The sequence below is a fragment of the Acomys russatus genome, chromosome 22 (assembly GCF_903995435.1).
Source record: "Acomys russatus chromosome 22, mAcoRus1.1, whole genome shotgun sequence".
Classification (NCBI taxonomy): Eukaryota; Metazoa; Chordata; class Mammalia; order Rodentia; family Muridae; genus Acomys; species Acomys russatus.
In genome coordinates this window covers 52,398,534-52,425,537 of record NC_067158.1, presented here as the reverse complement: position 1 = coordinate 52,425,537, position 27,004 = coordinate 52,398,534, and positions in this window count along the sequence as shown.

Sequence of the window (27,004 nt, the reverse complement as noted above, 5' to 3'; positions counted from 1 at the left end):
TGCATTTTAGAAATGTTGGAAAAGCTACACTCGTGAAGTCTCAGCAATATGGCTGCCTAAACAAGGCCTGAATTAGGAAGACATGCTTCTTTCATAGGACCCCAAGCCTAGCAAAGACTTATAGGCCAGTAAAGAATGCTGATAGAGTCCTGCATGGTGGCACACACCTTTAATCCCAGCATGTGGGAGGCAGAGGCAGGCAGATCTCTGTGAATTCGAGGCCAGCCTGGTCTACAAAGTGAGTCCTGGACAGCCAAGGCTACACAGGGAAATCCTGTCTCCAAAAACCAAAAACCAAAAACCAAACCAAACCAAAACACACAAACACACACACACGCACACACACACACACACACACACACACACACAAGATTGAGAGAGAGAGTAGGGTCGATAGGAAGGATTGGAGGAAGAAAAGGGAAGGGGAAATGATGTCATTATGTTTTAATTAAAAAAAAAAACCCAAAACATTAAAAATCCGTATTCTTCATTATGCATTAAAGAATAAAATGTGAACAGCAGGAAACAGAATCCTGAAAGCTAAAAATGGAAGCAGTTGTGAAGTCATCTTACGTCCACCAAGCTTTTCACAGCTGGGTAAACTGGGCTTTGAGCAGTCACCTGACCTGTCCCAAATCACCCTTGCAGCAATGTGTGAGATCTTCTAGCCAGCTCCAGACTTTCTGGCCAATCATCCCACTGGTTAGAGTCCTTAGTGGGGCATGGTAACATGCCTTTAAGCTCTGGGTAGCTGGGAGGCACTGTTGCACAGGAAAAGGCTTGGGGGGCGGGGAGCTGAGAGCTGGCTTTTGCCACTTGGTGGCAGATCTGGGCAAATTACTAAGGGTGCTAATAGGAGCAGTGTCCAAGAGGCACAAGCTGAGAAGAGATAGATGCCCAGGGCTTGGATCACAGAGCTTCAACTAGGACCCATGGCCACCATTATGAGCTCTACCTTTTCATTAGAAATAATGTATATAGTATCGTGGTGTGTTTTTATATTAGCTATATATTTTATTAGTGGTAGATTTTATGCTTATATGCACTTATCTGCAAGCTACCGTCTTGATTTCTCATTCATGCTTTCATTCTCCCGTTTTCCATGCTCCCAGCAGAATATCTTTTACCGTATTTAGCTCTGTGGTGTCTCAGTTTCCCTCATTTGTAACAAGAGGAAGAAACTGAGCAAAGCCTTTACTTTCCACATGTTCACTAGATAAGGAAAAATAAGCTGTGGCCTCTCAAACAAAAGTCCTTAGGTCTAAAATACCTCAAGAACGCTCTTAAAATGCATATATATATTCTTCTACTGTGCACTCAAAAATACTGAACTGAGAAATAATTGTCAGGAGGTAAAAACTGGTTGGGGCGGGCATGGAGATTAAGTGATAGTAAAATAAACATTTCTGAACAAGCAGATAAGAGCGCTGAGAAAAATTCATTTGGATCCTCACTTCATAAGTATGCTAAAGTACACCTCAAATGGGCTAGAGAGTTAAGTCTTATTGAATTGCAGTATGCTGAAGTAAAAACTCTCATGAAAAGTGTCCTAACAAATTCAATATAGCCATGGAGATAAGAATCTGAAACTCTGAGCAGAACAGGCTAGGAACACAGAGAGGTGCAATCTATATACATTCAGTAAGATGAATATATGCACACACATAGCACATTAAAACCAACATGGATGCCGGGCATGATGGCACCTTTAATCCCAGCACTCTGGAGACAGAGGCAGGTGGATCTCTGTGAGTTCAAGGCTAGCCTGGACTACAGAAAGTTCTAGGACAGCCAGGGCTATTACACAGAGAAACCCTGTCTCAGAAAACCAATACAAAGAAATAAAACCAACATGGAAAGAAGTGAACGAGCTGGTGGGAACATGTGACAACATCTGACAGTTCTATTATAGAATCTAGCAAGACACGGATGCAGAACAGGAGGAGCTCATCAGTAACTAATTCAAGGTGATATGGGGCAAGACGCACAGGATATTGTGGGAAAGGGGTTCATGAGGGAAACAGTGTTAAAAAGTAACAGAAGTAGTGATTTCCAGTGTAGCCAGAGATGCATGCTCAGCATGAAGAAAAAGCAAGATATGATTTTAGTAAACCATGGTAGAACAGATCTACCCCTTCCTCTCTGCCCCCTCCCTTCCTCCCCCTCCCTCCCTCCCTCCCCTTCCCTCCCTCCTTCTCTGCCTCCCTCCCTCCCTCGCTCCCTTGCTCCCTCCCTCCCTCCCTCACTATATAGTCCAGCCTAGTTTCAACTCAGAATCTTTCTGTCTCACTTCCCAATGATAAAATCTACCTCTTTCTCTCTCTTTCTTCGTTCGTCCCTTTGTTCCTTCTTTTTTTTTTTCTTCCCTTTGTTGTTTGCTTGTCCTGGACTCACTTTTGTAGACCAGACTTTAAAGAAGTAAACTGAAAAGAAATGACATTAGTTGTTGTACAAAAATATTTGCCGTGTTTATAGTGTATGTAAGCATAAAGGAAGAGTTTTCTCCATCCAAAACATGAATGTGTGATACATACATATACATATACATATATATATACATATACATATACATGCCAACATCATCTTTAGGCACAATAAGTTCAGATAGTCTGGGAATTGTTTAGTATGTTTGCATGTGTGTATGTTGGGGCTTCAACCTAAAGTCCGAGTAGTGTTGGCACTAACTCGACCACTGAGCTACATTTCAGGCCCTGGAAATGGACTACATTTCCAGAGATGGGAGAGAGGGTACCGAAGCATCTCAGAGCTGCAGGAACTATTTGAGGGAACATGGTAAGAAGCAAATGCTCCTGGAAGGACCGCGCCTGCAGTTACAGCTCCTGCACTTCTGAATTAGATCCAATCTGGAGAGTGTGTGATTTCTGCCCAGCCCCTTCCCATTTTGTCACCAACCCAAAGTCAGCACATGAATGACACAGATGGATGGGAGAATAAAGAGTGATGTCGTCAGGTGGAAAGGACGCCATTGAGCAAGAGCAAGGAAGTACAGGTGAGCCTGGTGAGCATTTGTTTGAAGTAGCAGGAAAAACCCCACCTTTTTGGGTTTTTTTGTTTTGTTCCCCCCACCCACCCCGTGAATGTTCCAGAGCTCACAGCAGGGTCCAAGGGAGGTACATCAACATGGGGCCTTCTGTGGGGTTTTCTCAACTTCTGGTTTGCTCTAAAGAGACTCTTGTGAGCTTGCTATGCTGGAAACATAGACAGACATGTTTGTGTCTGTACAAAATTTTAGAATTTATGGAATACTAATAAATTCATGGGTTAGAGAGATGGCTCAGAGGTTAAGGGCACTGGCTGTTTTTCCAAAGGTCCTGAGTTCAATTCCCAGCAACTACTCTCATAGCACATAGCACCACCCACCCACATACACACACTACAGTATACAAGTTCAAAGGGCTTGAGAAGAGTTCAAGAGAGCACACAAGCAGGCAGAGTCCACTGACAACAAACAAGAGTCGTGTGGGGAGGGAGCTGCCGCTGGGTGTGCAGTCAGGTCTGTGAGTGAAGCTTCAGAATGCAGGTCTAAGGTGAAAGGCAGACCTGGGTCTAGAATAGCTCCGTCAGTCAGGAGCAGGAGATGGCAGGTTAGATCCAGCCGGGCAACAGGTGGACTGGCACAGTCCAGCATGCCTCGTCAACACTGGCGCACTGAGTTGAAGCTTCAGGGACAGTCAGTGAATCTCTAGTCCTTGACACACTTACCAGATGATAGGTTGGTGTGGGGTCATGTCTATTCATTATGGTCCAGGGGAGGGAATTGCACTCTTTCCTTGATCTGGTGTGTTTGATAAGTCCTTGAGCCTGGTTTCCCTGACATTATTTAATATTTTCATGTTCCTCCAAGGTTTCAGTTCAGCCCAGTAAACTATAAGGTGGCTCATTTCTTCACCCAGGGAGAAGTCATTTATCGGTTTGTGCTGGGTGGGGAGCAGGTACCTGGTAGTTGGAGTGGTTTCTTGCTTCACCCAGAGAGCTGACGTCATCCAGATTGAGCCAAAAGCTGTCTACAAAATAGGATCTTCTAGTGTACTGCATGGACCATCATTTCCCAGACTTCTTTGCTAACTGGCTTCTTGCTAGGCTAGGTTCAGTCAAGGTCCTGTGTCATCCTCCTCTTCCCCTCAGTTCCCTTTGCAGTTAGCTGGGGACTCCTGGTTTTGTCTTCTGGCCTAAGGCTCTGACACCACCACTGTGCTCTACTGACTTTCCAGCCCTGGGAAGTCAGGCACCTCCTGCTTGCAGAGTCTCACAGTCCCCTGAGAATCTCTCAGTCCCTCAGTACACACCTCATCATTTGAAGGACCAGGCTGACTGTGTTATCTGTTCTCTTCACCAGCTCTTTCCCACTGAAAGCCTGGACTTGCTTTTGTAGACCAGGCTGGTCTCGAACTCCCAGCAATCTGCCTACCTCTGCCTCCCCCATGCTGAGATTAAAGGTGTGCACCACCACATCCGGCTCCTTCACTGGCTCTTGATTGACACAAAGTTGATAGTAAAAAGAATATTGTTTAAGTCACTGATCTGCACCTGAACTCAGACTGAATTTCTATCTGTTCTGGGACCACTTCCATCCAAATGGGAAGCTATAACCTGCCCATCACCCCTCTCTCTTTCTCCTAAGCTCTCAGCTCTAGCACTTCACTCCCCAGGTATAAGTTGCTGGTAAATGGAATATGCCCAATCCGTAACAGCCTCTGTTCTTTCTCTTTCCCTCTTCTTCCCCCTCCTCTCTCCATCCTCCTCTCCCTCCCTTTCCTCTTCCCCTCATATCTTTCTTTAGCCTCTCCTTCACTCCCCCTCCATCCACCTTTCCCCCTCCCTCCCCTTCTCATCTTTCTCCTTCTTTTCTTTTTTTTCCCCCTTCTTCTGTGTATCAGTGCCACAGACAACATTGAAATACATGGGGAAGAGGCAAGAAATCCTTTCTCTCTGGGGCTTTACCTGCATCAGTGGACCGGGCTCTAGGACCACGAGCCGCTCTTCCCACAGAAACCCGACAGGGGTGAAAGAAGCATGCTGTGATAACCAAGTTTCCTCTGTCATAGCACACAATGACACCTTGGCCGATTGATCAATAGATCGGGGAAGTCAATCTTGAGACAATGCACAAGAGTGATAGCCGCACACTGGTCGTGTGGCTTAGAGTTGAGTCACTAAATCCTGCTAAGCTTCAGTTTCCTCTGCTGTACAGGGTGCATTACTGTAATATTCTATGATGAAATGTTGAAGAATTACTGCACATGCTTCTATTGTTAGGCCCCGTAGGCATATTCTACACGTTACTATTTTATATTGCACGTAATTATGAAAAACCTAACTGTCACCCATTTTGTTACTGGTCAACCAGTAACAAACCAGTCAGCTTCCCTTCTCCCATGTGCTTTTAGCAGACAGGGTGTCACTTAACGCTAATGCTAATCATACAAGCTGAATAAAGTACTATTTTTAGATGAGTGGAATTGCATTATATAGTCAGACACGTGACCACTGAACTTTCTTTCTGGGCTTGTGATTGGATTTTTTCCACCGCCATTCCTGGAACAAACTATGGCTGATTCCATCTTCCCGGGGGAAGCTTCCATGCCGGACCAAAGAGGTGAGCAGGGATACAACTATGTAGGGCTCAGCTTCACTTGACCTCCCGGGGAGTGTTAGGATTGATGACACCTTCCTTCTTTGGCAGCACCAGCCAACACTACAGGACACAGGCTGTTGTCCAGTTTGCTCCTGGGTAGCAGTGGACAGGAAAAAATAAGACTGGAAGTTTCGGGGAGGAATTGTTTGTAGGCCAAGAAGCACCAACATTGGGGGGACAAATGGAAGGAAGGACAATTATGTCCCTGTGCTGTTTCCTCCTGTGGTCGTGGTGTCTGCGGGAGCTGGGCAGCATGCCCCGGCTGCATGGTTGTTTCCTGAGCGCCTGCTGCTCCTTGTTCCTCATTGCCTTGACCTTTTCTGTGGTCTCTCTTGATGCACGGAAGCTGAAGTTCAACACGCAGTCTAATATCCATGCCCTTGACCTTTTTTTCGTGATGAATCTGAAGGACACTAGACCTGTGCTTTGACATTCAAGCTTGTGTTCTTCCTTTGTTTCTATGTTTTGGGTCCAGCTCTATCAACTGCTCAGGATTCCCTACCTAATGGAGGAGGAGACTGCACGCAGGGGTAACACACACCTAGAGTGTCTTAATCCTGGCCAGGGTGGTAGCTCAGACCAGTCCCAGTGAGCTGGCAGCATCTGGTGGACTTGAAACTGTGAGATGTGTTGGTTTCCCCTGCTGGTTCAGAAAAACACTTCAGCAACGAATGGCACGTGATGAGTCAGCTCAGCCCAGCTCTGCGGTGATGAAGAAATGCACTCACCCAGGAGAGAAGCATTTATGCAAAGTTATAAAAACTCATATCACATGGGAAGGTAACTTGATTATGTTTTTAAAGAAATAGTTTCATAGTTCATGTGTCAGTTTATTTTGAAGCAAGTCTTTTGACTTGGGACCAAGCATACATATAACAGGTAAGCTGACAATCGGGAACTGAAAAGCATCTCTCCTGGACTGTTTTTCCGTGTTGACTTAGCTGCTCTGATTATTACAAAGAAAACACTAGAAATGGGAACATGGCCACAAAGTTCACTCTGATGCCTCAGGAATGTGCAGGTTTAGGATTCACACAAACAGACTGGATGATGCCTTGATTTTTAATAACTGTCTCTGCTCGTTTAACTCATTGACATGTTCTACATGAAGTGTGTCTCTGAAGGTCATGCCTCATGTTTCTCTCTGGTCACAACTGGGTTATATGAAATGTGGCCAAGCTCACCATTTTACTGTAAGAGGAAGTTCCTAAGGGAGGCTAAATGCGCTTCCTTTGGGTCAATAGGGCCAAACTGGGAATCAAGAACACAAAAAGGCAGACTCACACAGTCTTAGGTATGGAGAGCTGTGATGTGCATTTTATTTACACACTCACTGTTTCAATGTCTTTTGTATGAACCTGGAATCTAGTGCTCTGGAGCCAAAGAAAGTTAAGATATAGATGGGTCCTTGAGGAAAAGGGCTTCTTGAGTCTAGTAAGAAGCAGTGATGCTTCCAGAAGGTAAAAATTGATACAACTGGTGGAATTTGAAATAATAAAATGTATGAACAAAGGCCCCTGGAGGTTTACTTGTCACCTTAAACATGTTTTCTTTGTCAAACATGGACATGATCAATATATAAATAAACCAATTGAGGGTAGGAATAGGAATGCAAACACATTACATGCAAATATCAATATTAAATAAAATATACATTTAAAACTGCACACCCAGGGATGGAGAAAGCATGTATAGCTCTACAGAGAGCTAGAGTTCACCTCCCAGCACCTACCTCAGCTGGAACTGAAACCACCTGTAACTCCAGTTCCATGGCATCCAATGCCCTCTTCTGTCCTGTGTGTACCCATATGCATGTGTCCATAAAACATTCACTCATACACATAAATAATAATGAAATGAAAAATTAAAACTGCACATATATACATAATATATTACATATGAAAGAGCAAGGAAGGAGACGAGTGAAAGTGGGGAGGAGATGAGGGTAGGAATGAGAGGGTGTGGGATTTAAATATGGTCAGGACATATAATATTCTTGAAAGAAAGTATCTTTATAAAACTCACTACAGGGCACTGGAGAGATGGCTCTGTGATTAAGAGCACTGGCTGCTCTTCCAAAGGACCCAGTTTCAAATCCCAGCACCTACATGGCAGTTCACAACTGTCTGTAATTCCAGTTCCGGGGATCTGACACCCTCACACAGACATACATGGAGACAGAACACCAATGTAAATAAAATAAAATAATAATTAAAAAAAGTTACTACAATGCATAAGACACCAAAGAGAAAGAAGCTTGACATTAGAAAACACCCAACGATCAGAATATGGTCCACACCTAAAATATTGTTCTTCAGCCAGGTGTAATGGTGCACGCCTTTAATCCCAGCACTCGGGAGGCAGAGACAAGCAGATCGCTGCGAGTTCGAGGCCAGCCTGGTCTACAAAGTGAGTCCAAGACAGCCAAGGCTACACAGAGAAATCTTGTCCAAAAAGAAAAAGTTGTATGAGGTGTATATATGAAAATGGCATAATGAAATCCATTAAATTACATGCTACCTTTAAAAAATTAGTTGAAATGGAAAAGAAAAGTAAAACAAAAGGCAATGGTTGAATGGAGGCAGCATGGTGGAAAGCTAAGCCATCACGTGCATGGGTTGAGACGTCCACAAGCTTTCTTAGGAAGATGCTCAAATTGAGGTGTAGAAAAAGAATGACGTTGGTTTAATCTTTCTACCAGTGGAAGGAAGACAAGGGATTGTTTCCACTACAGGAATAACAAAATAAAGGAAGGGGAAGGGGGCAGACCAAAGATGCAAGGCTAGTGGATTCAGTTAGTAAATATTTTACTTTCAGGCATGAGGGCCTGAGTTTGGAATCCCAGCATCTGTATGAAAAGCCTAGAGTGTAGACTTGGCTTTAGTCCTGGCGCTGGGGAGCCTGGTGCTTGCTGGCCAATCAGTCTTGCAGAATTTGTGAGCTCCAGGTACAGTGATTTGTCTCAAGAATAAGTCAGAGAGTGATAGAGGGAGACATTTAATGTTGACCTCTGGCCTTCACAATACACATGTGCATGTATATACACATGCAAACACAGGTGTACCACACACATACACACACATGCACAAACGATGACACAGAAGATAACAAAACCATCAGTATTAGCAAATGATTTTAAGCATCCAGTTGTTGCCACTGAGTTATAAAAATGTCACGAAACCACAAAGACAATCAAAGGCACTGCGAAAACACAACTAGAAGGAAAAACAATAAATTGAAGACACATCACAACATCTAGAAATTACACAGCAGTGGAAGACTGAAAGAGCTATCTTTCTCTTTCTGTTGTGATTGTATTGGCCCCTGAGTTTGGCCGGGATTTGTCCAGCGCATCACAATGAGTGGATATTTTGGGATAGATAATTATGTGACACTGGGGATTCCCTGTGCATTGATAATGTTTAACAGTGTCGCCAACCTCTGCTATATGACTTGTCACCAACAGCACCCTCATTTTGACAACCTGAGATGCTTCCACATGTAGTAGTTTTACAACTCTGTGATAAAAAGTCCGCTTGAAGGATCTCGAGGGAGGAAGGATTTACTGGGCTCGATGTATTAGTTTCTTGTTTGGTTGCTATGACGAACTACCTGAGAAAAGCAACTTACTGATGGAAGGGTTTGCTTGGGCTTAGCTCAAGGATTCCTAATGGTGGGACAGCTACCATGGCGGGAGTTTGAGGCAGTGATCTCACTGCGTCTGTAGTGAGGAAGAAGAGCAACATGATGTTCATCTCTCCTCCTCCATGTACAGTCTAAGGCCCCAGCCATAGAGTGGTGCTGCCCATAGGCAGGCAGGTCTTTCTATCTCAATCAGTCCTTCCAGAAAACACCCTTCCAGACCCAGCTAGAGTCATGATTTTAGCTGATTCCACATCCTGCCAAATTGAAAATTAATGTCAACAGTCACATTCACATTTCAGAGGGTGTGTGTGCCCTGTCACCCTGAGGAAGGCATGCATGTGGCTGGAGTGTGCTGGTCCGTAGCATCCGGGACGTGGAGCTGCAGCCGTTGCTGTTGTTTCTCCTCCTCTTCTTTTTCTTCCTCCTCCTTTTTCCAGAGAGAGTTTCACTTTGTAGTTCTTGTTGGACTAGAACTCACTATTTAGACCAGGCTGGATTTGAACTCACAGACTGCCTCTGCATCTATAGTTCTGGGATTAAAGGTGTTGTTTCATTACCCTTGCCTCACCTGAGGCTTCTTTACATCAAGGTAGATCAGGAAAGAGCGACAGGAATGGAGGAGAGCTGTGCTATAACCATCAAGGCCCACCCGTAACACAGTACTTCCCAAAGGGCCAACAACCTCCAAAGTGGCACCGCGAGCTCAGGGTCTGGTTCAGACATTTGCGTCTGTGAGGACAGTTCAGACTTCAACCAGAAGGTAGACATAGCTGCCTGTTCCTGATGTGTGGGGAGGCAAATCACAGTTGTTGAGAACCACTGGTTTACAAAAATGATGTATTTTTTCAAAAATAAGGCCGTGAATTTGAAAGAGGGCAGGGAAGGGTATATGCAAAGGTTTGAAGTAAGGGAGGGGAAAAGGAGGAATTTTTTGTTTGTTTGTTTGTGTGTATGTGTGTGTTTTGTTTTTTGAGACAGGATTTCTCTGTGTAACTTTAGCTGTCCTGGAATTCTCTTTGCAGACCAGGCTGGCCTCAAACTCACAGAAATCTACCTGCCTCTGTCTCCCAAGTGCTGGGATTAAAGGCCTGAGCCACCACTGCCCAGTGGAAAAGGAGGAATGTAATTAAATTAATAGTCTCAAAAATGAAAAAAAAAAAAAACACACACACACACACACACACACAGAGAAAATTAATGTCCTAAATAGGTTCAACAAATGTGTAGGATTTGCTCTAAAAAGGAAAAAATATATACATAAATAAGACACTCAAAACATTTATGAACAACTCCAATTAGTCCCAGAAGAGAACACACAAAATAGAGCCTCTTAGAAATCTCCCCTCGGCGGCGGGGACAGTAGATGTTCTCATTGGCCGACGACATGTGTGGCTGGTCTGCTGCAGGCCTCCATGAGAGCCTTCAGTGGTTGATCCAGTTCAGGGTTTTAAAAGAGCCAGGGGAGGCTGGGGTTTTAGTCTAGTGACTGCTGCTTGATCCCAAGGAAATGACCAATTGCTCAAGCCTTCAGGGAGTGCCTTCCAGTCCCAGGGAGTCGTCAGCACTGTGATGGATTCTCATCCCTGTGTCTGTGATCGACTCTCACCCCTGGGCAGCATTACCTCAGCACTGCTGGCAGCACCCTCCTGTTCTTCATCCCAAGACAGTCAGTGTTAGAATCTGATTTAGAAATGCCTTATATTTTATGTAGGAAAGTAGAGGATATTTTTATCTGCACACCTGACACCAGATTCCTTTTAGGGAGACAGCTGACTTTATGGAGGAAAAGGAAAAAAATAAAACCTTAGCATTTGAAATGGAGAGAAGGAGTCTAAGGCACATTTAACAACAGGAAAAAAAAAAGTCATCCTGATCTTAACTTCCCTGTGGAAGATGAAGGGATAGCTATGCTTTAGCTTGGGGGACATGAAAAAGGAGAAGAGAGAAAGAGAGGGCGGGGGACAAGCCAAATGGAAAACTGCATAGCTCGCCCCACTCTGCCAGAGGCCTACAGAATGCCAGAGGCACTCTCTTCTTGGTTCAGTGGAGATTTACTTAAAATCAGAGAGGTGTCTCTGCTAGCATGGTGAACTGCTCCCTAGTGCCCCTGGGGAGCCAGCACTGTCCTTATTCACGCCTGGTTCCCTTTTCCCAGTGAGTTTGGGGCAAATTATGTTGCCAAATTACAATTTCTAGCTGTGTGCTGTGTGTTCATGCATCAAATCCATATCTAATCCAGGAAAAAGGAAAAACACGCATTCTTCCTGTTAAGAAAGAAAATCTTTCCCAGAAACACCCCAAGCAATTGTATCACACAGCCTCCTTCAGCACAGGCAGGGGAGGAGAGAATTTATCTTGTCCGTTCATTTAAATGAGGTCAGACAAGGAGAAGGTGTGATTCTGGATGAGATCAGCTGATGGGAAAGTTAAAGTGGGAGTAGAACGTCACGTGATGTGAGCAGAAAAGGCAGAGGCCATGGGGCCTGGGCATAGCCACTCAGGATGTACAGAAACCTAGCTTGGGGCTTCCTCTAGGTTAAGGTCTCAGGGTAGGACAGGCCCTAAGGACACGGTGTTTGTGGGTTGTGCTGACCTCTAGACATTCATCTACTTTCTCCAAGCCATCGATCGTCTTATAGGATGAAATTTCCCTTCTTCATGTCACCCTCTTCTTTAATTTCACTGCTAATATCTCTCAAGCTCTTCCTGAAATTTCCATGGCTGTCATTTTTTTGTTTTTTGTTTTGTTTGTTTGCTTTTCGAGACAGGGTTTCTCTGTGTAGTCTTGATTGTCCTGGACTCACTTTGTAGACCAGGCTGGCCTCGAACTCACAACGATCCACCTGCCTCTGCCTCCTGAGTGCTGGGATTAAAGGCGTGTGCCACCACCGCCCGGTCATTTGTTTTTGGTTTTTTAAACCTGGATATTTTCAAAGATGAGACAGGAGTACAATGCTTTCCTGGGGTATAGAGTGAGTAGAAGGGCAGCCTGGGTAGTGTAGAGAGACACTGTCTCAAAATGAAAAGAACTGAGAGAGTTGGGGGTATAGCTTAGAGGTGGAACTCCTGCCAAGCATGTGTGAGGCCGTGGGCTCCATCCTTGGTAGCAGAAGATCTTGGATGCTGGTGAGCCATGAACAGACTTGGTCGTTGTAATGCCATCATTGTGACAGTCCTTTGTTTGCTTTTCATGGCTCTGTCCTTTAAGACTGTTGTCCTTCAGCCTTGGTTCCTGCTGGAACAGCTTATCGTATTTGTGGTGGAGTGAATGAGAACAGTCCCCTGAGGCTCATATGTTTGAATACTTGGTCCTCAGTTGGTGGGGAGAACTGCGAGGTGAGGTCTTGCTGGAGGATGTGCGCCATTGTGGGGCTGGCTTCCAGGTTTCAAACACCTGAGCCAGCCCCTCCCCCCCAAGTGTGTGTGTGTGTGTGTGTGTGTGTGTGTGTGTGTGTGTAACTAAGACAGTATCCTTTTGGCTTCCTGAGCATGAGAGAAGGTCTACTGTAACAATTTATGGCACAAATTACACAGTGCACTAGATAAGTCACATCTGCTCTTATCAAGCAGGAGACAGTGGGAGAAAAAACAAACTGAACATGAACCACAGACAGAGGGTATGCTTTAGAACACTCACCATGGGAAAGTGGTTCAAATAGCTTGTTAATTGTAAGACAAGAAGGGCTCCAAAACAGCTTGTATGATCTGAGTTTTACACACACACACACACACACACACACACACACATACACAGTCTCTCACACACTCACACACACACATAAACTCACTGTGGGGGGAGAGGCAGAGAGAGGGAGGAAGAGAAGAACTGGGGAAAGGGAGGGAGAGAGAGGGGGGGATGAGAGGGCAGGAGGGAGGGAGAGGGCACTGTACTATATTGCATCTTCGTTACCAAGCTTAGAGTTAATCTTCAGTAAGGAGTGTCTCCACTATCTGCCTTAATCCACACAATAAACACATCTGCTGATATGTATCAAGGTCACAGTTGCTCAATATTAAAATGAAGCACAGTAAATATTGCCAGTAAGGCAGGCTACTTCTGGCATCCCTCCCCTCTCAGCCCAGGTTCTTGTCAGATACTGTTTGTTCCTTCACTTAACTTGGTTGAGCAGGTTTTATACCTTTGCGAGTGCTGCAACTCTTTTTAAGGCCACGGAAATGAAAGCGCATGCCCTGTCCCACAAGTCCCCTGAAAGCAGTTCAGAAATAATCACGTGGCTTCCTCTCCTTACTTGAAAATTTAATTTTGAGTCATATGCTACTTAGCCACATTTACACATTTTCTTTTCTTTTTCTTTCTTTCTTTTTTTGGTTTTTCCAAGACAGAATCTCTCTGTGTAGTCTTGGCTGTCCTGAACTCTCTTATGTAGACCAAGCTGGCCTCGAACTCACAGCGATCTGCCTGCCTCTGCCTCCCAAGTGCTGGGATTAAAGGTGTGGGCCAGCACACCCAGCTTACACATTTTCTTCAGAGAATCAAATGAACATAATATGAATGACAAACTAGAAAGCGTTCCTTTTCTTTTCTTTTTTACTTACTTATTTTATATCTATGGGTGTTTTGACTGCATGCATTTCTGTATGCCTACAGGAGCCAAAAGAGGATTTTGGATTTCCCAAAACTGGAGTCATATGGAGTGATACACAGGGACTGAGAATTGAACCATGGTCCTCTGGAAAAGAAGCCAGTGCTCTTAACTACTGAGCCATATCTTCATTTCCAGCATTTCTTTTCTTTAATGGGATTGTAAGGGGGAAAATAAATCTGTAATAGGCCAAAGAGACAGCTCTGTGGGCAAAGGTGCTTCGCTGCCCAAGTGTATTGGCTGTGCTCATGCCTTGTGGCCATCTCAAAAACCAAACAAAATAAGCCCTCAAGCATGGCAGCAAAGAATAAAATCCAGAAAAGAGAAAGAGCAGTTCCCCCACAAACAGCCTAAGAATGAGAAGCTGCCAAAATGGCCAGGAGCAAGCACCACCGAGTGAACTCTAGACCCCATAGGAGCAAGTGCCACTGAGTGAACTCCAGATCCCATAGGAGCAAGTGCCACCGAGTGAACTCTAGACCCCATAGGAGCAAGCGCCACTGAGTGAACTCTAGACCTCATAGGAGCAAGCGCCACTGAGTGAACTCTAGACCTCATAGGAGCAAGCGCCACTGAGTGAGCTATAGGCCCCAGGTCTGCTGCTTTCTCATCAGGTAGGGTGTTGGGGAACATGTCAACCCACCTGTGTCTATGGATAGAGCAACTAACTCTCTAACAAAATGCCCAGGACTAGACTATAAATGATGGGCCATCTTTGCTCCAGGCTACTGCTTGCCAGCTTGTGTGCAGTCCTAAGTGTTCCTAGCCATTCAGTACTGTTTCTGTCACAGAGGAAAGAATTTATAGTCTTTAATTGTTTTTTCTTTTTAAAAATATACTTTACATATAGAAATAAGACATATTTATCATCTCTTTATCTTTCTCTCTATTAATCTATCTATCATGTATTTCCCTATCTGTATCTTTAAATAGAAGAGCTAATCTCTCTTTCAAGAACAAATTAAAATAAACAACAGGGATTAGCAAGATTACTCAGGGGTTAAGAGCTCTGGCTGCTCTTCCAGGGGACCCAGGTCTGATTCTTAGTACCTACGTGGCTGCTCACAATTGTTTGTAATTCCAGTTCCAGGGGATCACCTGACATTCTGTTCTGGCCGCTAACATCACCAGGCACACACATGGTGCACAAGCATACATACAGGGAGAACACTCATACACATAAGATAATTGAAAAGTTATTTTAAAAATTATCTTTTCTAAGGGGTCAGTGCACCAAGCATGTTCACGTTGGACGCTGTTGCACTGATGGTCAATGGAATTAGAAAGAAAGGCCGACATTTCATAGCCAACACCTCAAAGCAGTAATAACATGTTGGATGGGTTGGAATCTTTTGGAATTCAAAATGGTCCTTGTTCTTTCAGTACACAGAAAGGTGAATTAACATTAAAAACTAATAAATAGAAACTCACTTTGGCTTCTTAGGATTGATCTCAGTGCCCCCAGCAGGCTAAGAACACGCTCTACCCTTCGTCTACACCCCGAGCCCTTGCTTGAGTCTTTAAGTGAGACTGAAGATCTCAAGCTCTGCTGAGACAAACTGGTGGCTCTGCCTCTTTGAAAGCATTTCAAAGCGCAACCCGTTTAGCCGCTCTGGGCTATTCAGCTGGTGTCAGAACGATTCTCTCTCCCTCTCTCAGCCTTCAGGCTGCAGAACGAGAAGTCTTTTCTCTAGGCTTGTAAAAGCCTTTCATCTCGGACCCTCAGAAGCTATAGATGACATCAGATGGATAGAAACAAACCCAAAGCACTCAGCCGAGCCAACCCTCACGGAACTGAGCTGTGTGTGAAGTTTGAGAGCTACATGCCTGGAAGGACACAAGGAAGGTGATGTCCTCTCTCCCCAGGACACTGCTGGGTCGCCAGCCCAGGCTCTTTTGGCGTTTGACCTGCATCTCAGCTCAGCTTTGAGAGCCTCGAACCAGCCTTACCTAACAGGACCCACACAGGAAGTTCTTACTCCACCAACAAATGGCCCGTGGTAAAAAAAAGCAGGTTGTTTGTTTTCCAGGTGCATCACTGTCTTGTCTCCTTTCCTTGTGTTCATTTCCCCTTCTTGCTTGGGGTTCCCATCAGCCCAAACAAAATCACCGAGGGGAGCAAAAGCTGCTGCCCTTAAGATCCACGTGGCTGGAAATGCATGGACTAGAGTTGTTACTCTTCTCTCTTGGAGGAAACTAAAGGCAAGGAGGATGTTTTGAGTGTGCATCAAAGACCATCACTCCCTGGACTTATGTCCACTTCTCAGTGCCTGAGCATCAGTGTAGGTTTGGGCTGGGTTGGGTTTTAGTCTAACCATATAAACAGTCTTCCTCTTCTATAGGATAGCAATGCATGTATAGAGAGCTGGACTCTTCCCTGAGCCAAGTTTCTTTTTCCAAGAACAGATCACGGAAGAACACAACAAAAGGACAGAACCAGTTGTGTGGTTCAGTGACATGGATGGATGGCATTGCCTCCGAGGTTGGAAAAGAAAGTCCATGCACGGTAGCCCATGCGAACTTCAGTCTGAGAACAAGGGGTCATGGGTGCATGTCTACCTTGGTTACTTTTCTCTTGCTGTGAAGAGGCACCGTGACCAAGGCAAGTTATAAAACATGACTATCATGGTGGAGAGCACAGGATCAGGCACATGGCCATGGCACTGGAGCAGTAGCTGGGAGCTTACATTTGATTCACTCTCGTGAGGCAAAGAGACAAACTAGGAATGGTATGGGCTTTTGAAACCTTAACGCCCACCTCAAGTGATGACATACCTCCTCCAACAAACCCACCCCTCCTAATCCTTCCCAAAGAGTTCCACCAACTGGGGACCAAGCATTCAAACACATGAGCTTATTCTTATTCAAACCACCACAGAGTCGCAGCCTGAGTCCCAAGACTGGAGACCAAGAGCTGCTGTGTCTGCAGAGGATGACACACCAGCTCAACCACAGAGCACAAACGCACCTTTCCTCAGCCTCATTGTTTTACCCCAGGCCTTAGTAGCTGAGGGTGCTTAGTTTCTTGCAGAAGCCTCATTTACTCTAATACTAGTTTCTTTCTGATGTACTGAGTACTGTTTTACCAACCATCTGGTCAACCTTCACCCAGCCAAGTGTTCAACCCCCTGGTCGAGAATTAGACCTCTATTACAATTTCTGAACCAAATTTGAAGCAAGATTTAATTAACTACTGGCCATGATGATGGACTCTGGCCAGGTCCTATCTGGGCTTCTCAGAAAATGGTGACAAGTCACAGTTTGCAGAAGCTTAGAAAGGCAAACCCATAAGATATTTCCCATCAGGTCTAGTCGGGGGCAAGCATATATCCTGGCACACTTCCTGCCTACGTACCTCCTGCCTTCATGTGATCAAGCACATCTGGTGCAACTGGGTCAAACAAACTTGTTTAAGGGAGCGAAAACAGTGGCTTGTTATCTCCCGAAAACAACGGCCTCCACTGTGTCAGAAAGTATCTGTCCTTGGGCAAGGGGTTTACAGACTAAAGGCGTTTTTGTTTCATGGATCTCTTAGGCATAGTAATTAAAACTTAAAAAATAAGGCTCGGAGGCAGAGGCAGAGGCAGATGGAGAGATGTGAGTTTGAGGCCAGCCTGGTCTACAAAGGGAGCCCAGGACAGCCAAGGCTACACAGAGAAACCCTGTCTCAAAAAGAACCAACCAACCAACCAACCAACCAACAAACCTTAAAAAAATAACTTTGGCTCTCACTCAAGGTAATAACTAATACATTAATCATAATGCTGTCTTGTGCAAATGGGTATGGTAGGAACATTTGAACAACCAGTTGCTTATTTGGGGGTGGGCTGTAATGGCCATGCCTGCCTCATCTTGTTTCCCAGCTCTGCAAGGGAAGTAGAGACTCCGTTCCTGAGTCTGTCCCTGGAGTATACATTCTGGAGACAGCACTCCCACCATTTTTGTTTCCTCCTCATATGTAAAGCCAGAAATAATAGACTTGAAGGCAGTGTTCCTCAACCTTTCTAAGGCTATGGCCCTTTAATATAGTTCCGCCTGTTATGGTAAACCCCCCATGACCATAAAACTATTTTCATCGGTACTTCATAACTGTAATTTTGCTACTGTTATGAGTCTTAATGTAAATATCTGATATTCCTAATACTCTTAGGGGACCCCTGTGAAAAGGCCGAGACCCACAGGTTGACAACCCCTGCAAGTGACTGCTTTATGTAGGTAGCAGCAGAGACAACCAAGAAAATGAGGCTGGTCTGAGCCATGCCTGTGGAGCAAAGCCTACAGGAGGGATGACTGACAGGAACACCCACAGCTGACTATCACAGAAGTAACAATGAAATGGCAATGGTGGCTGGGGTGGCTGGCTCTGGCAATCAGTGTGAGCAATAGGGCCAATTTCCCACTGCCGGTGTCTGTAGCACATCTACGTTGACTTCCCACAGGGGCCACGATGGGTCTTGTCTATAGTCTTTCATCACTTTTACTTTTTAAAAAAATGTACAGTCAATATCCATGGTGATGAAAACTATACAAGAAAACATCTGCCATATTGGGGGAGCGGGGATGGGAGTACTTCATTTCATTTTGTTTGACCACAAGGACTTCTAAAGCTTAGAGACACTGTCTTGTTATAGAGGAATTAATTTATAATTTTTATTATTGGTTGAAATAGTCTCTTAAATTACTAATATATTCAACTGCTTTTCTTCTTCTTTTTTTTTTTTTAGATTTATTTATTTATAGCATATACAGCATTCTACCTCCATGTATGCCTGCATACCATAAAAGGGCACCAGATCTCATTATAGATGGTCATGAGCCACCATGTGGTTGCTGGGTATTGAACTCAGGACCTGTGGAAGAGAAGACTGAAGGAGAGAAACTTGTTCTTTAGGATCCCAAGTGTGGGATCAGAACGGTCTAGTGAGAGAACAGGTGATGTTAATTCACTAGAAGAGCAAACACCTCGTGCAGGAGCTTAATTGCTACCAGATGAAAAAGATCCGGTGAACAGACTCTGGGAGGAGATATATAAATGAGCCCAGAACTGGCGGCTGTGTGGATTGGAGACTTGGGATAGATTTGGCTGTTCATCGCTGCCCTTCAAGACACTCCTAGAGAAAACAGCTCCTGCTGAGGCTCTGGGGTCTGGTTATCCCCAGTTCCAGTGGAAGAAATCCTGTGGCTCCCGACCAGAGAGTCGTTCCTCGGGACTGATATCCTTAAGGTTTTGTTGTTGTGTCAATTAATCCTCATTTCCTACTGTTTTGGTTAATCGGGTTATAATTGACATAGGCTCAGTCAATAAGTTGTTAATAAAATATTTTGGTTAAGAAAATCGAGTCTACAGAAGACGGTGCTCTTAACCACTGAGCCATTTCTCCAGCCCTCAACTGCTTTTCTTATACTGAACTGATTTAATTAATATAAAGCCGGTGTGGTGGCTTATGCCTATAATCCAGGAAATCCAGCACTCAGGAGGCAGAGGCAGGTGGATCGCTGTGAGTTCGAGGCCAGCCTGGTCTACAGAGCGGGTCCAGGACAGCCAAGGCTACACAGAAAGACCTTGTCTCGAAAAAAAAAAAATTTTAATTTATATAAAACATTTCCTGGTTGAAAACAGACTGAATTGCTTTTTATCAAACTGACTCTTATCCTTCTATGTTTCCTGCCTTTGTCGCCTGTGAACAACGATATCAAGGCTGAGCATACCCATATTTTTATTTTTGGTTACCTTATTATAGCATATTTGTTTTATACTCTGAGTTAAGAAGAGTCAACACTGTTCATTAATCACACTTATTAATATGGCTTGATAGTTCATGGACAAATATATTTTAGAAACTCAAGGTGACATTGCTATTTTATAGACTTTATAGACTGGTGCAACTCTAGGCAGGCTAACTCAGATCAAAAGTAGCCATGGTTCTGTTTGGGTGAATTGTTACCAGATAGATGAGGAAAGGCCTTCTAGAAGGGCCAAAGCAGGAAGGCCCAAAATATGAGGCAGGGTGTTCACACAAGAACACACTGTTCATGGGCAAGGTGGCGCTGGTATCAGGAATCGAGGAAGGGAGGAAGGCAGGAGTGCAGTGATCATGTAGAGTCTTACCCCATCTCTGCAGATGGGGAGTCACGGTGGGGGAATGTGATACCCCATTTTATATGTTCAGCGTTAATCCTGAGACTCGCTGGGGGAAAACCCAATTCTACCATTTGGGGCCAAATCTGAAGCAAGTTTTATTACTTATTAAATAATGACCAAGAGATGACCTTAGGTCAGGACCACTCCCTGGAATTTCCCAGCTGGAATGGCCTGGAGCCACGTGCTGGAGGGTTTTTAAGGACACAGCTATAGGCCACAGTACTTTGCTGTGAGGCTTTGTTATTTTCCAAGAATGACAACTCCCAGCATTCCAGAAAGTTACTTGGTCCCTGGGCAGGTGAGACTTACAGATCAGCGTTGGGAGTTGCATCAGCTCTTTCCTAAGTCCCGCTATGTAGATGGTGAGTGTCTTAGGGTTGGATTTCTGTGAAGAGACACCATGACCAAGGGAACCTTAAAAAGGAAAATATTTCATTGGGGCTGGCTTACAGTTCAGAGGTTCAGTCCATTGTCATCATGGCGGGCAGCATGGTGGCATGCAGGCAGACATGGTGCTGCAGAGGAAGCTGAGAGTTCTACATCCGGGTGGGCAAACAACAGGAACAGACAGTGATCAAGGTGTAGAACTCTCAGCTCCTTCTCCACTGCCATGTCTGCCTGCAAGCCACCATGTTTCTCGCCATGGTGACAATGAACTAACCCTCTGAAACTAAGCCAACCTCAGTTAAATTTTTTTTTTTTTTAAATAAGAGTTGCTGTGCTCATGGTGTCTTTTCACAGCAATGGACACCCTAACTAAGACACTGAACCTGGCTTCAGCTTCTGAAACCCCAAAGCCCACCCTCAGTGACACATTTGCTCCAATAAGGCCACAACTCGGAATAGTGTCACTCTCTATGAGACTATGGGAGCCATTTTCATTCAAACTACCCTGGTGCACTCCTTTAATCCCAGCACTCAGGAGGCAGAGGCAGGCGGATCGCTGTGAGTTCGAGGCCAGCCTGGTCTACAAAGCGAGTCCAGGACAGCCAGGGCTACACAGAGAAACCCTGTCTCAAAAAACCAACAACCAACCAAACAAACAAAAAAGCCCACAAAACAAAACCACCATAGTGAGCTGGGGCGTGGTGGCGCACACCTTTAATCACAGCCCTGGGGTCACAGGCTGGTGGATCACTGTGAGTTCGAGGCCAGCCTCGTCTACAAAGTGAGTCCAGGACGGCCAGGGCTACACAGAGAAACCCTGGCTCGAAAAACAAAAAAATAAACAACAACATCAAACCCCCACAGTGACCCTCCGTCAGCACCAAGCAACCCCCATCCTTAAGAATGGGGTGATGCACCATGACGTATGGAGAGGAGTGAGGCAGGAGAGACATCACTCTGGAATGGGGTGGAGGGAAAGCAAAGGAAGGAACAGACAAGAAGAGACAAGAAAGGAAAGCAACCAAAGTGGGAACTGCTTATTAATTAGAGACTTGAGAAGAAAGTGTGAATCAGACAACAGCAGGGGCTGGGGGCTTTTTTTTTTTCTTTCCTTCTCGCCCCCACCCCCCAGAAGCTGGGGGCTTTTTTTTTTTTTTAGTAGAAGGGTACTAGGCAGAATGGAAAGGATGCAGATGACTGTTTAAGACAAGCAGGGAAAGGACCTTTAAAAGTCACCTTAAATTCCACTCCTGATTTCAACTATGGACGTGATTTGAGTTGGTTAATTAATTACTTCGCCACTTATCAGTTCCAGCTTCACTAGCTTTCAAATGAAAATGACAAAATGACAGCAGCCCATGAGATACACAACAGGCGAGGCTGCACTTCTCAAGTTTCCCCAGTCTCCAGCGGAACAAGCCACCTTCCCTTAGTTCTCCCATGCAGCGGTTCAGTGATAAACTGCTTGGCAGTCAGGTGGGGCCATGTGACCAAGTTCTCACCAGGGCAATGGAACAGGATGCAGGCCCGTTGCAGCCTCTCCTGTGACGCTGCTGTGCCTCCACCTTCCTCTCTTTCCCTTCTCCAGCTAGAACCAGTGGAGGTCCAGGCTCTGTCACGTGGAAGAGGTCAAGCTCCTAAATGACAGCATGCAACGGAGCTCTGCACAGTCTTGAGGATTCACCTCCACCTAAGACGGGAAAGCAAAGGACCCCTGTCCTCTCCCATTCTCCTCATTAATTGCTGCACCCTTCTTAGGACATTCCGGTCCTATCCCAGCCATTATAGCTCGCCCTGGACAGTCACAAGCACCCCTTATTCCTGGGACAGGATGGAGACCAAAATGGCAACAGCAAGATTAACATGTGAGGACTGGAGGGACCAGCTTAAGAACATTTCCTGTTCTTTCAGAGAAGCGGAGTTTGGTCCCCAGTACCCACATCAGGAGGCTCACAGCTGCCTAACTCCAGCTCCAGGAGATCCAGCATCCTCTTCTGGCATCCATACACACACACACACACACACACACACACACACACACACACACACACACACACAAAACCTGAGATTATAAAAAGACTAAGGTGTGAAAGAAGCCAATGTGCAGAGGAAAACTGGTTCTTACTCTGACTTCACCTAACGAACAGAACATTTGGCCAGGTGGCGGTGGCAACACACGCCTTTAATCCCAGCACTCGGAAGGCAGAGGCAGGTGGATCACTCTGAGTTTGAGGCCAGCCTGGTCTACAAAGTGAGTCCAGGACAGCCAAGGCTACACAGAGAAACCCTGTCTCAAAAACAAAAACAAAAAAACCAAAACCAAAACAAAATAAAACAAACAGAACATTCCTGAAGGATAGCCTACTACATGAAAACTGGAGTGAAGTGTGTGTGTGTGTGTGTGTGTGTGTGTGTGTATGTGTGTATGTGTGTGTGTGTGTATGTGTGTGTACACTATAAAAGACCATACACCAGATGCGTTTTCACTCTTAGAAGTGCTTTCTCATTTCTAATAAGCTGTCTTTTTTTTTCCAATCCAAAAGGAAACCAGTTTCCCCAACAATCCCACCACCATTGATGCATTTATTTCACTGCTGACCCCTGTGGAAAATCACTGCAGATTCTGTATATTTCCATCTGCCATAAAATGAGAGTAAAATTTTACTTTATTTGAAGTCATAAAATAATTAGAACTGTTTTTCCAAACATAAAATGACATTACTCAGTTTTCCATATACTCCTCCTCTTGGGGGAAAAGTTGATAGTTTCCTTATTGCTTTAAAGTATAGTGTATTAATATAATATTTGAGCTATCCGAGGTCAACAGATGGGGAGGTGACTGTCACTGACAATCAGAGTTGGTTACTCACAGTTCCCAGGAGGAAGGACAACACCATGCCACAGGGTAGACTGGAATATCAGGGAAGCACCAAGTTTAGTAAAGAGGCAGGGGGATGCCTTTAGAGATGAGTGGGAGGCCAGAAATAGCTTTGATATTGGCTAGCTTGACAGATTCCAGTGGGCTCCCAGGTACAAGGTCAAGTCCTTTGGTTTCTGGCCTAAGAGTGGCAAGCGAAACAGCCAAGTTCCAGGCCAATGCTGACTGTCTGTAGTAAGGGGCTCAGTGTGGGAGAACTCAGTCAGGTCAGCAAAGCCTCCAGTGGCAGTGGCAGCATCAGAATACAGAAACTAAAAGAAGCAGACCACTCACTTGGCTTCTTTGATGACATTGACAATCTCTTTGCCTCTTTGTTGGTCTTTTTCCCCCTTCAACTTTTATTCATTTGTTTGTTTGGAGACATAGTTTCTTTGTGTAGCCTTGGCTGTCCTGGACTCACTTTGTAGACCAGGCTGGCCTGGAACTCACAGGGCTCTGCCTGCTTCTGCCTCCCGAGTGCTGGGATTACAGGACTGGGGTTACACACCTGGCTCTCCATCTTTTTGAGACTGGGTCTCACTCTATGGCCTGGACTAGCCTGAAACTCACTATGTAGTCCAAGGTGGTCCCAAAGTTGAAGCAATCTTCTTGCCTACAATCCTGGAATTGCCTCACATACCCTGCAGGGGAGTATCACTTTCTTTTTTTTAATTGAGTGCCAATTTGTTCCTTATCAGATGAAATCTTGAAAGACTAGTCATAGCTACGCACATTTAACAATCAAACTACACAGATTATACATCCACACAAATGGTAGCACAGAAACAGTGTACACATCAAAATGAAGACATGACCAATGTGCATCAGGAGCTCTGCAGGTATGTTAACTCTTGGCTGAGAGGATTCCAGGGGAGATGGAAAAAGCGCACTGTGGATGTAGGGGAGGAGATAACAGTAGAGGGACCTTGTCTCAGAACTCAGCCGGAGGCCTGTGGCTACCTTCATCTCTGCTCCCATCAGCTCCTAGCACAGAGCTCAGCAGAAGACGGACAGTTTTGAAAGTATTGGTTGAATGAAGAGGAATATTCTGGAACCCAAACATGGTAGGACCTGCCTGTCATTCCAGTGCTTAGGTAGACTGAGGCAGGTGGATAGTGAGTTAAAGGTCAGCATGAGTTAGAGAGGAAGATCTTGTAGAAAGAAGAGAGAGGGAGGGAGGGAGGGAGAAAGAGACGGAGACAGAAAGAGACAGACAGAGATAGATAGAGAGACAAAGTAGAGACGGAGAGACAGAGAGACAGAGATAGAGAGACAAAGTAGGGACAGAGCCAGAGCCCAAGTGTTTTGGGTCTTAAAGGGGACAGGGAATGCATGATTAAAGGACATATATATATATATATATATATATATATATATATATATATATATATATATATATATATATCATATATATATATATATATATAACAGTATTCAGGCTGAATGTGAGCAAACAGGCCAGAAGAGGGCACCAGATCTCATTATAGATGGTTATTAGCCACAGTGTGGTTGCTGGGAATTGAACTCAGGACCTCTGGAGGAACAAGCAGTCAGTGTACTTAGCCTCTGAGCCATCTCTCCAGCCCCCATGATTAAAGGATTTTAGGAGACAAATTTGAATAACAAAGAAATGTATTTGGCTTGGAGATTGTAATCTCCTGTCCTTCAAGACACAGGAGACAAAATAAAGGTGAGTGCTCCAGGCAAAGCTGAGAGAGTCCGTGGAACCTGAGTAGAGGCGACGACAGAAAGAGAAGCCTTGGTGGAGCACCCTCCATGGATGTGCTGTCTGAGAGGCTGCCTGGAATCCCTCGGGTTAAAATCAGTGATCCTGTCTGGAAAATTGCCTGAGGCTAAATATCAGATTCTGGACTGGAACCCCAATCTACTCTTTCCTTCTTGCAATCAGTGGCCTTTCCTTTGTTTGACGTGTTAATTAAAGCACCCTGAGCAAGTGACTTCCCAGAAATGAAGGTGAGTTTTAGGTCAAGCTATTACGAGCTCAGTGATAGAGAATAAATAAGACCCACTGGGAAATTATGCAAAAACGGAACCACCATCCATCTGGCTTCCCAGGAATAGGTACAGGTTGGCACTGGGAGAAACTACCTGAAGAATGCCTCTGCCAAATTCTCGCTTCTCTATTTGCAAACTCCCTTCAGCTGGAAGCCTGTGATACAGTGGAAATCGCCTTTGACCACGATTGACCTGAGCTCACCGTGAGGCTGAGAATAGACTATGGAGAAGTCTTCCCAACTTGGTGTCTGAGAACACCAAGGACTTAGGTAGCTGTGAACCTTGAGGCTCCTGACCCCTGGCTCCTGCTGGTGGGTGGGTCGGACAGTTCCAGGAAGGCTTTTCGGTTAGCTGTGCTGAAGGTGCAATGAAAGTTTTGCATTTTGTCAAGTCTGTCCCACCTGCGTGGCTCTGCATTCAGCTTCCGGGGTTTGAGGCTCAGGTATGAGCCCTCCAGACACTCCTAATTAGAAGACTGGGAAGGAGCAAGGAAGATGGGAGGAGTCCAGTGGAACCAACAGATCTCAGCATCAGTGTCTTCAAACGAAATACGCCCCCTCCGGGGATGCTGGGAACATAGGTGACAGCATCCAAAAGAAAAGCGTGTTCACACTGAGGTGTGCTACTGTCACTTGTGAGGTGTGGCGGAAGATTACCCGGCAGATGACTCCAGGCTGCTGCAACACTGCTACAGCCTTGCTACACTGCCAAGGCTGTGCTGTGTAGACTGAATAGCTGGCTCTCTTGACCTGCTAGTCCTGGGCTTGCAAGAAATATTCTCAGAGGAAACTTAAAAACCTGTGACGTCAGGTTACCAATAGCTGCTGAAAAGCTTAGCCGGGAGTCTGCCTAGCTTCAGAGCTTCGAATGAAAACACTGGAAGCAATTGCTCTCAGGGCCAAGGGAAGGGAGAGGCTAACAGGGTGAGCAGTGCCTGAGGCTCCCTGAGGTGGGAGGAGGGGGACAGGGAACAACCTGGTAAGAAACTGGACACTAGGCCTTCCCTCTCCTCTCTTTATAAAGAAACAAAAGACTCAAGCTTTCCCTTTCGAGTGCTTCAGCTGGTTGTATCTTTACTAATAAGGCCATCTTAGGAAGACTGACCCACAAAAAGTTGGCATTCTCAAGGCTTCAGTGACAAAGGTGCATAGGCCGAGCGCACTGTGGTAACTGGTGTTTAAAAAGAGCTACAGGATTCAAGGGAGGAGCAGTTATTTCTCATGAATAGGTCTGAGGGAAGGAAGCCTTTGACCTGTTTGAGGAACGGCATTGCATGAATGCTCTGGGTATGCTGACAGATGAATGGATGAATGATCTGTGTGAGAAAACGCAACGGGTTGCAGGTACTGACTGAAAGTACGGGTTGTGAAATTAGAATCATATGGGGCGAATCTTGGCTCAACGTGACACTGGGCAAATGAGACAGTTCTGGGACCAGACTTGCACAACGCCTGGTGAGGTGTGTCACTGGTTTATCTTTGCAAATCTTGGCAGTTATGCAAGTGGCAGTTATCTCTGTAAATTCTGACCGGGGGTAAAAATAAATACTAAAGGGGATAAGTAAAAACAGGAGCGAGGCTCAGGGACTGCGTTCAGAGGATGTGCTGCCGTAAATAGACAAGTGCATGCGCTTTTAC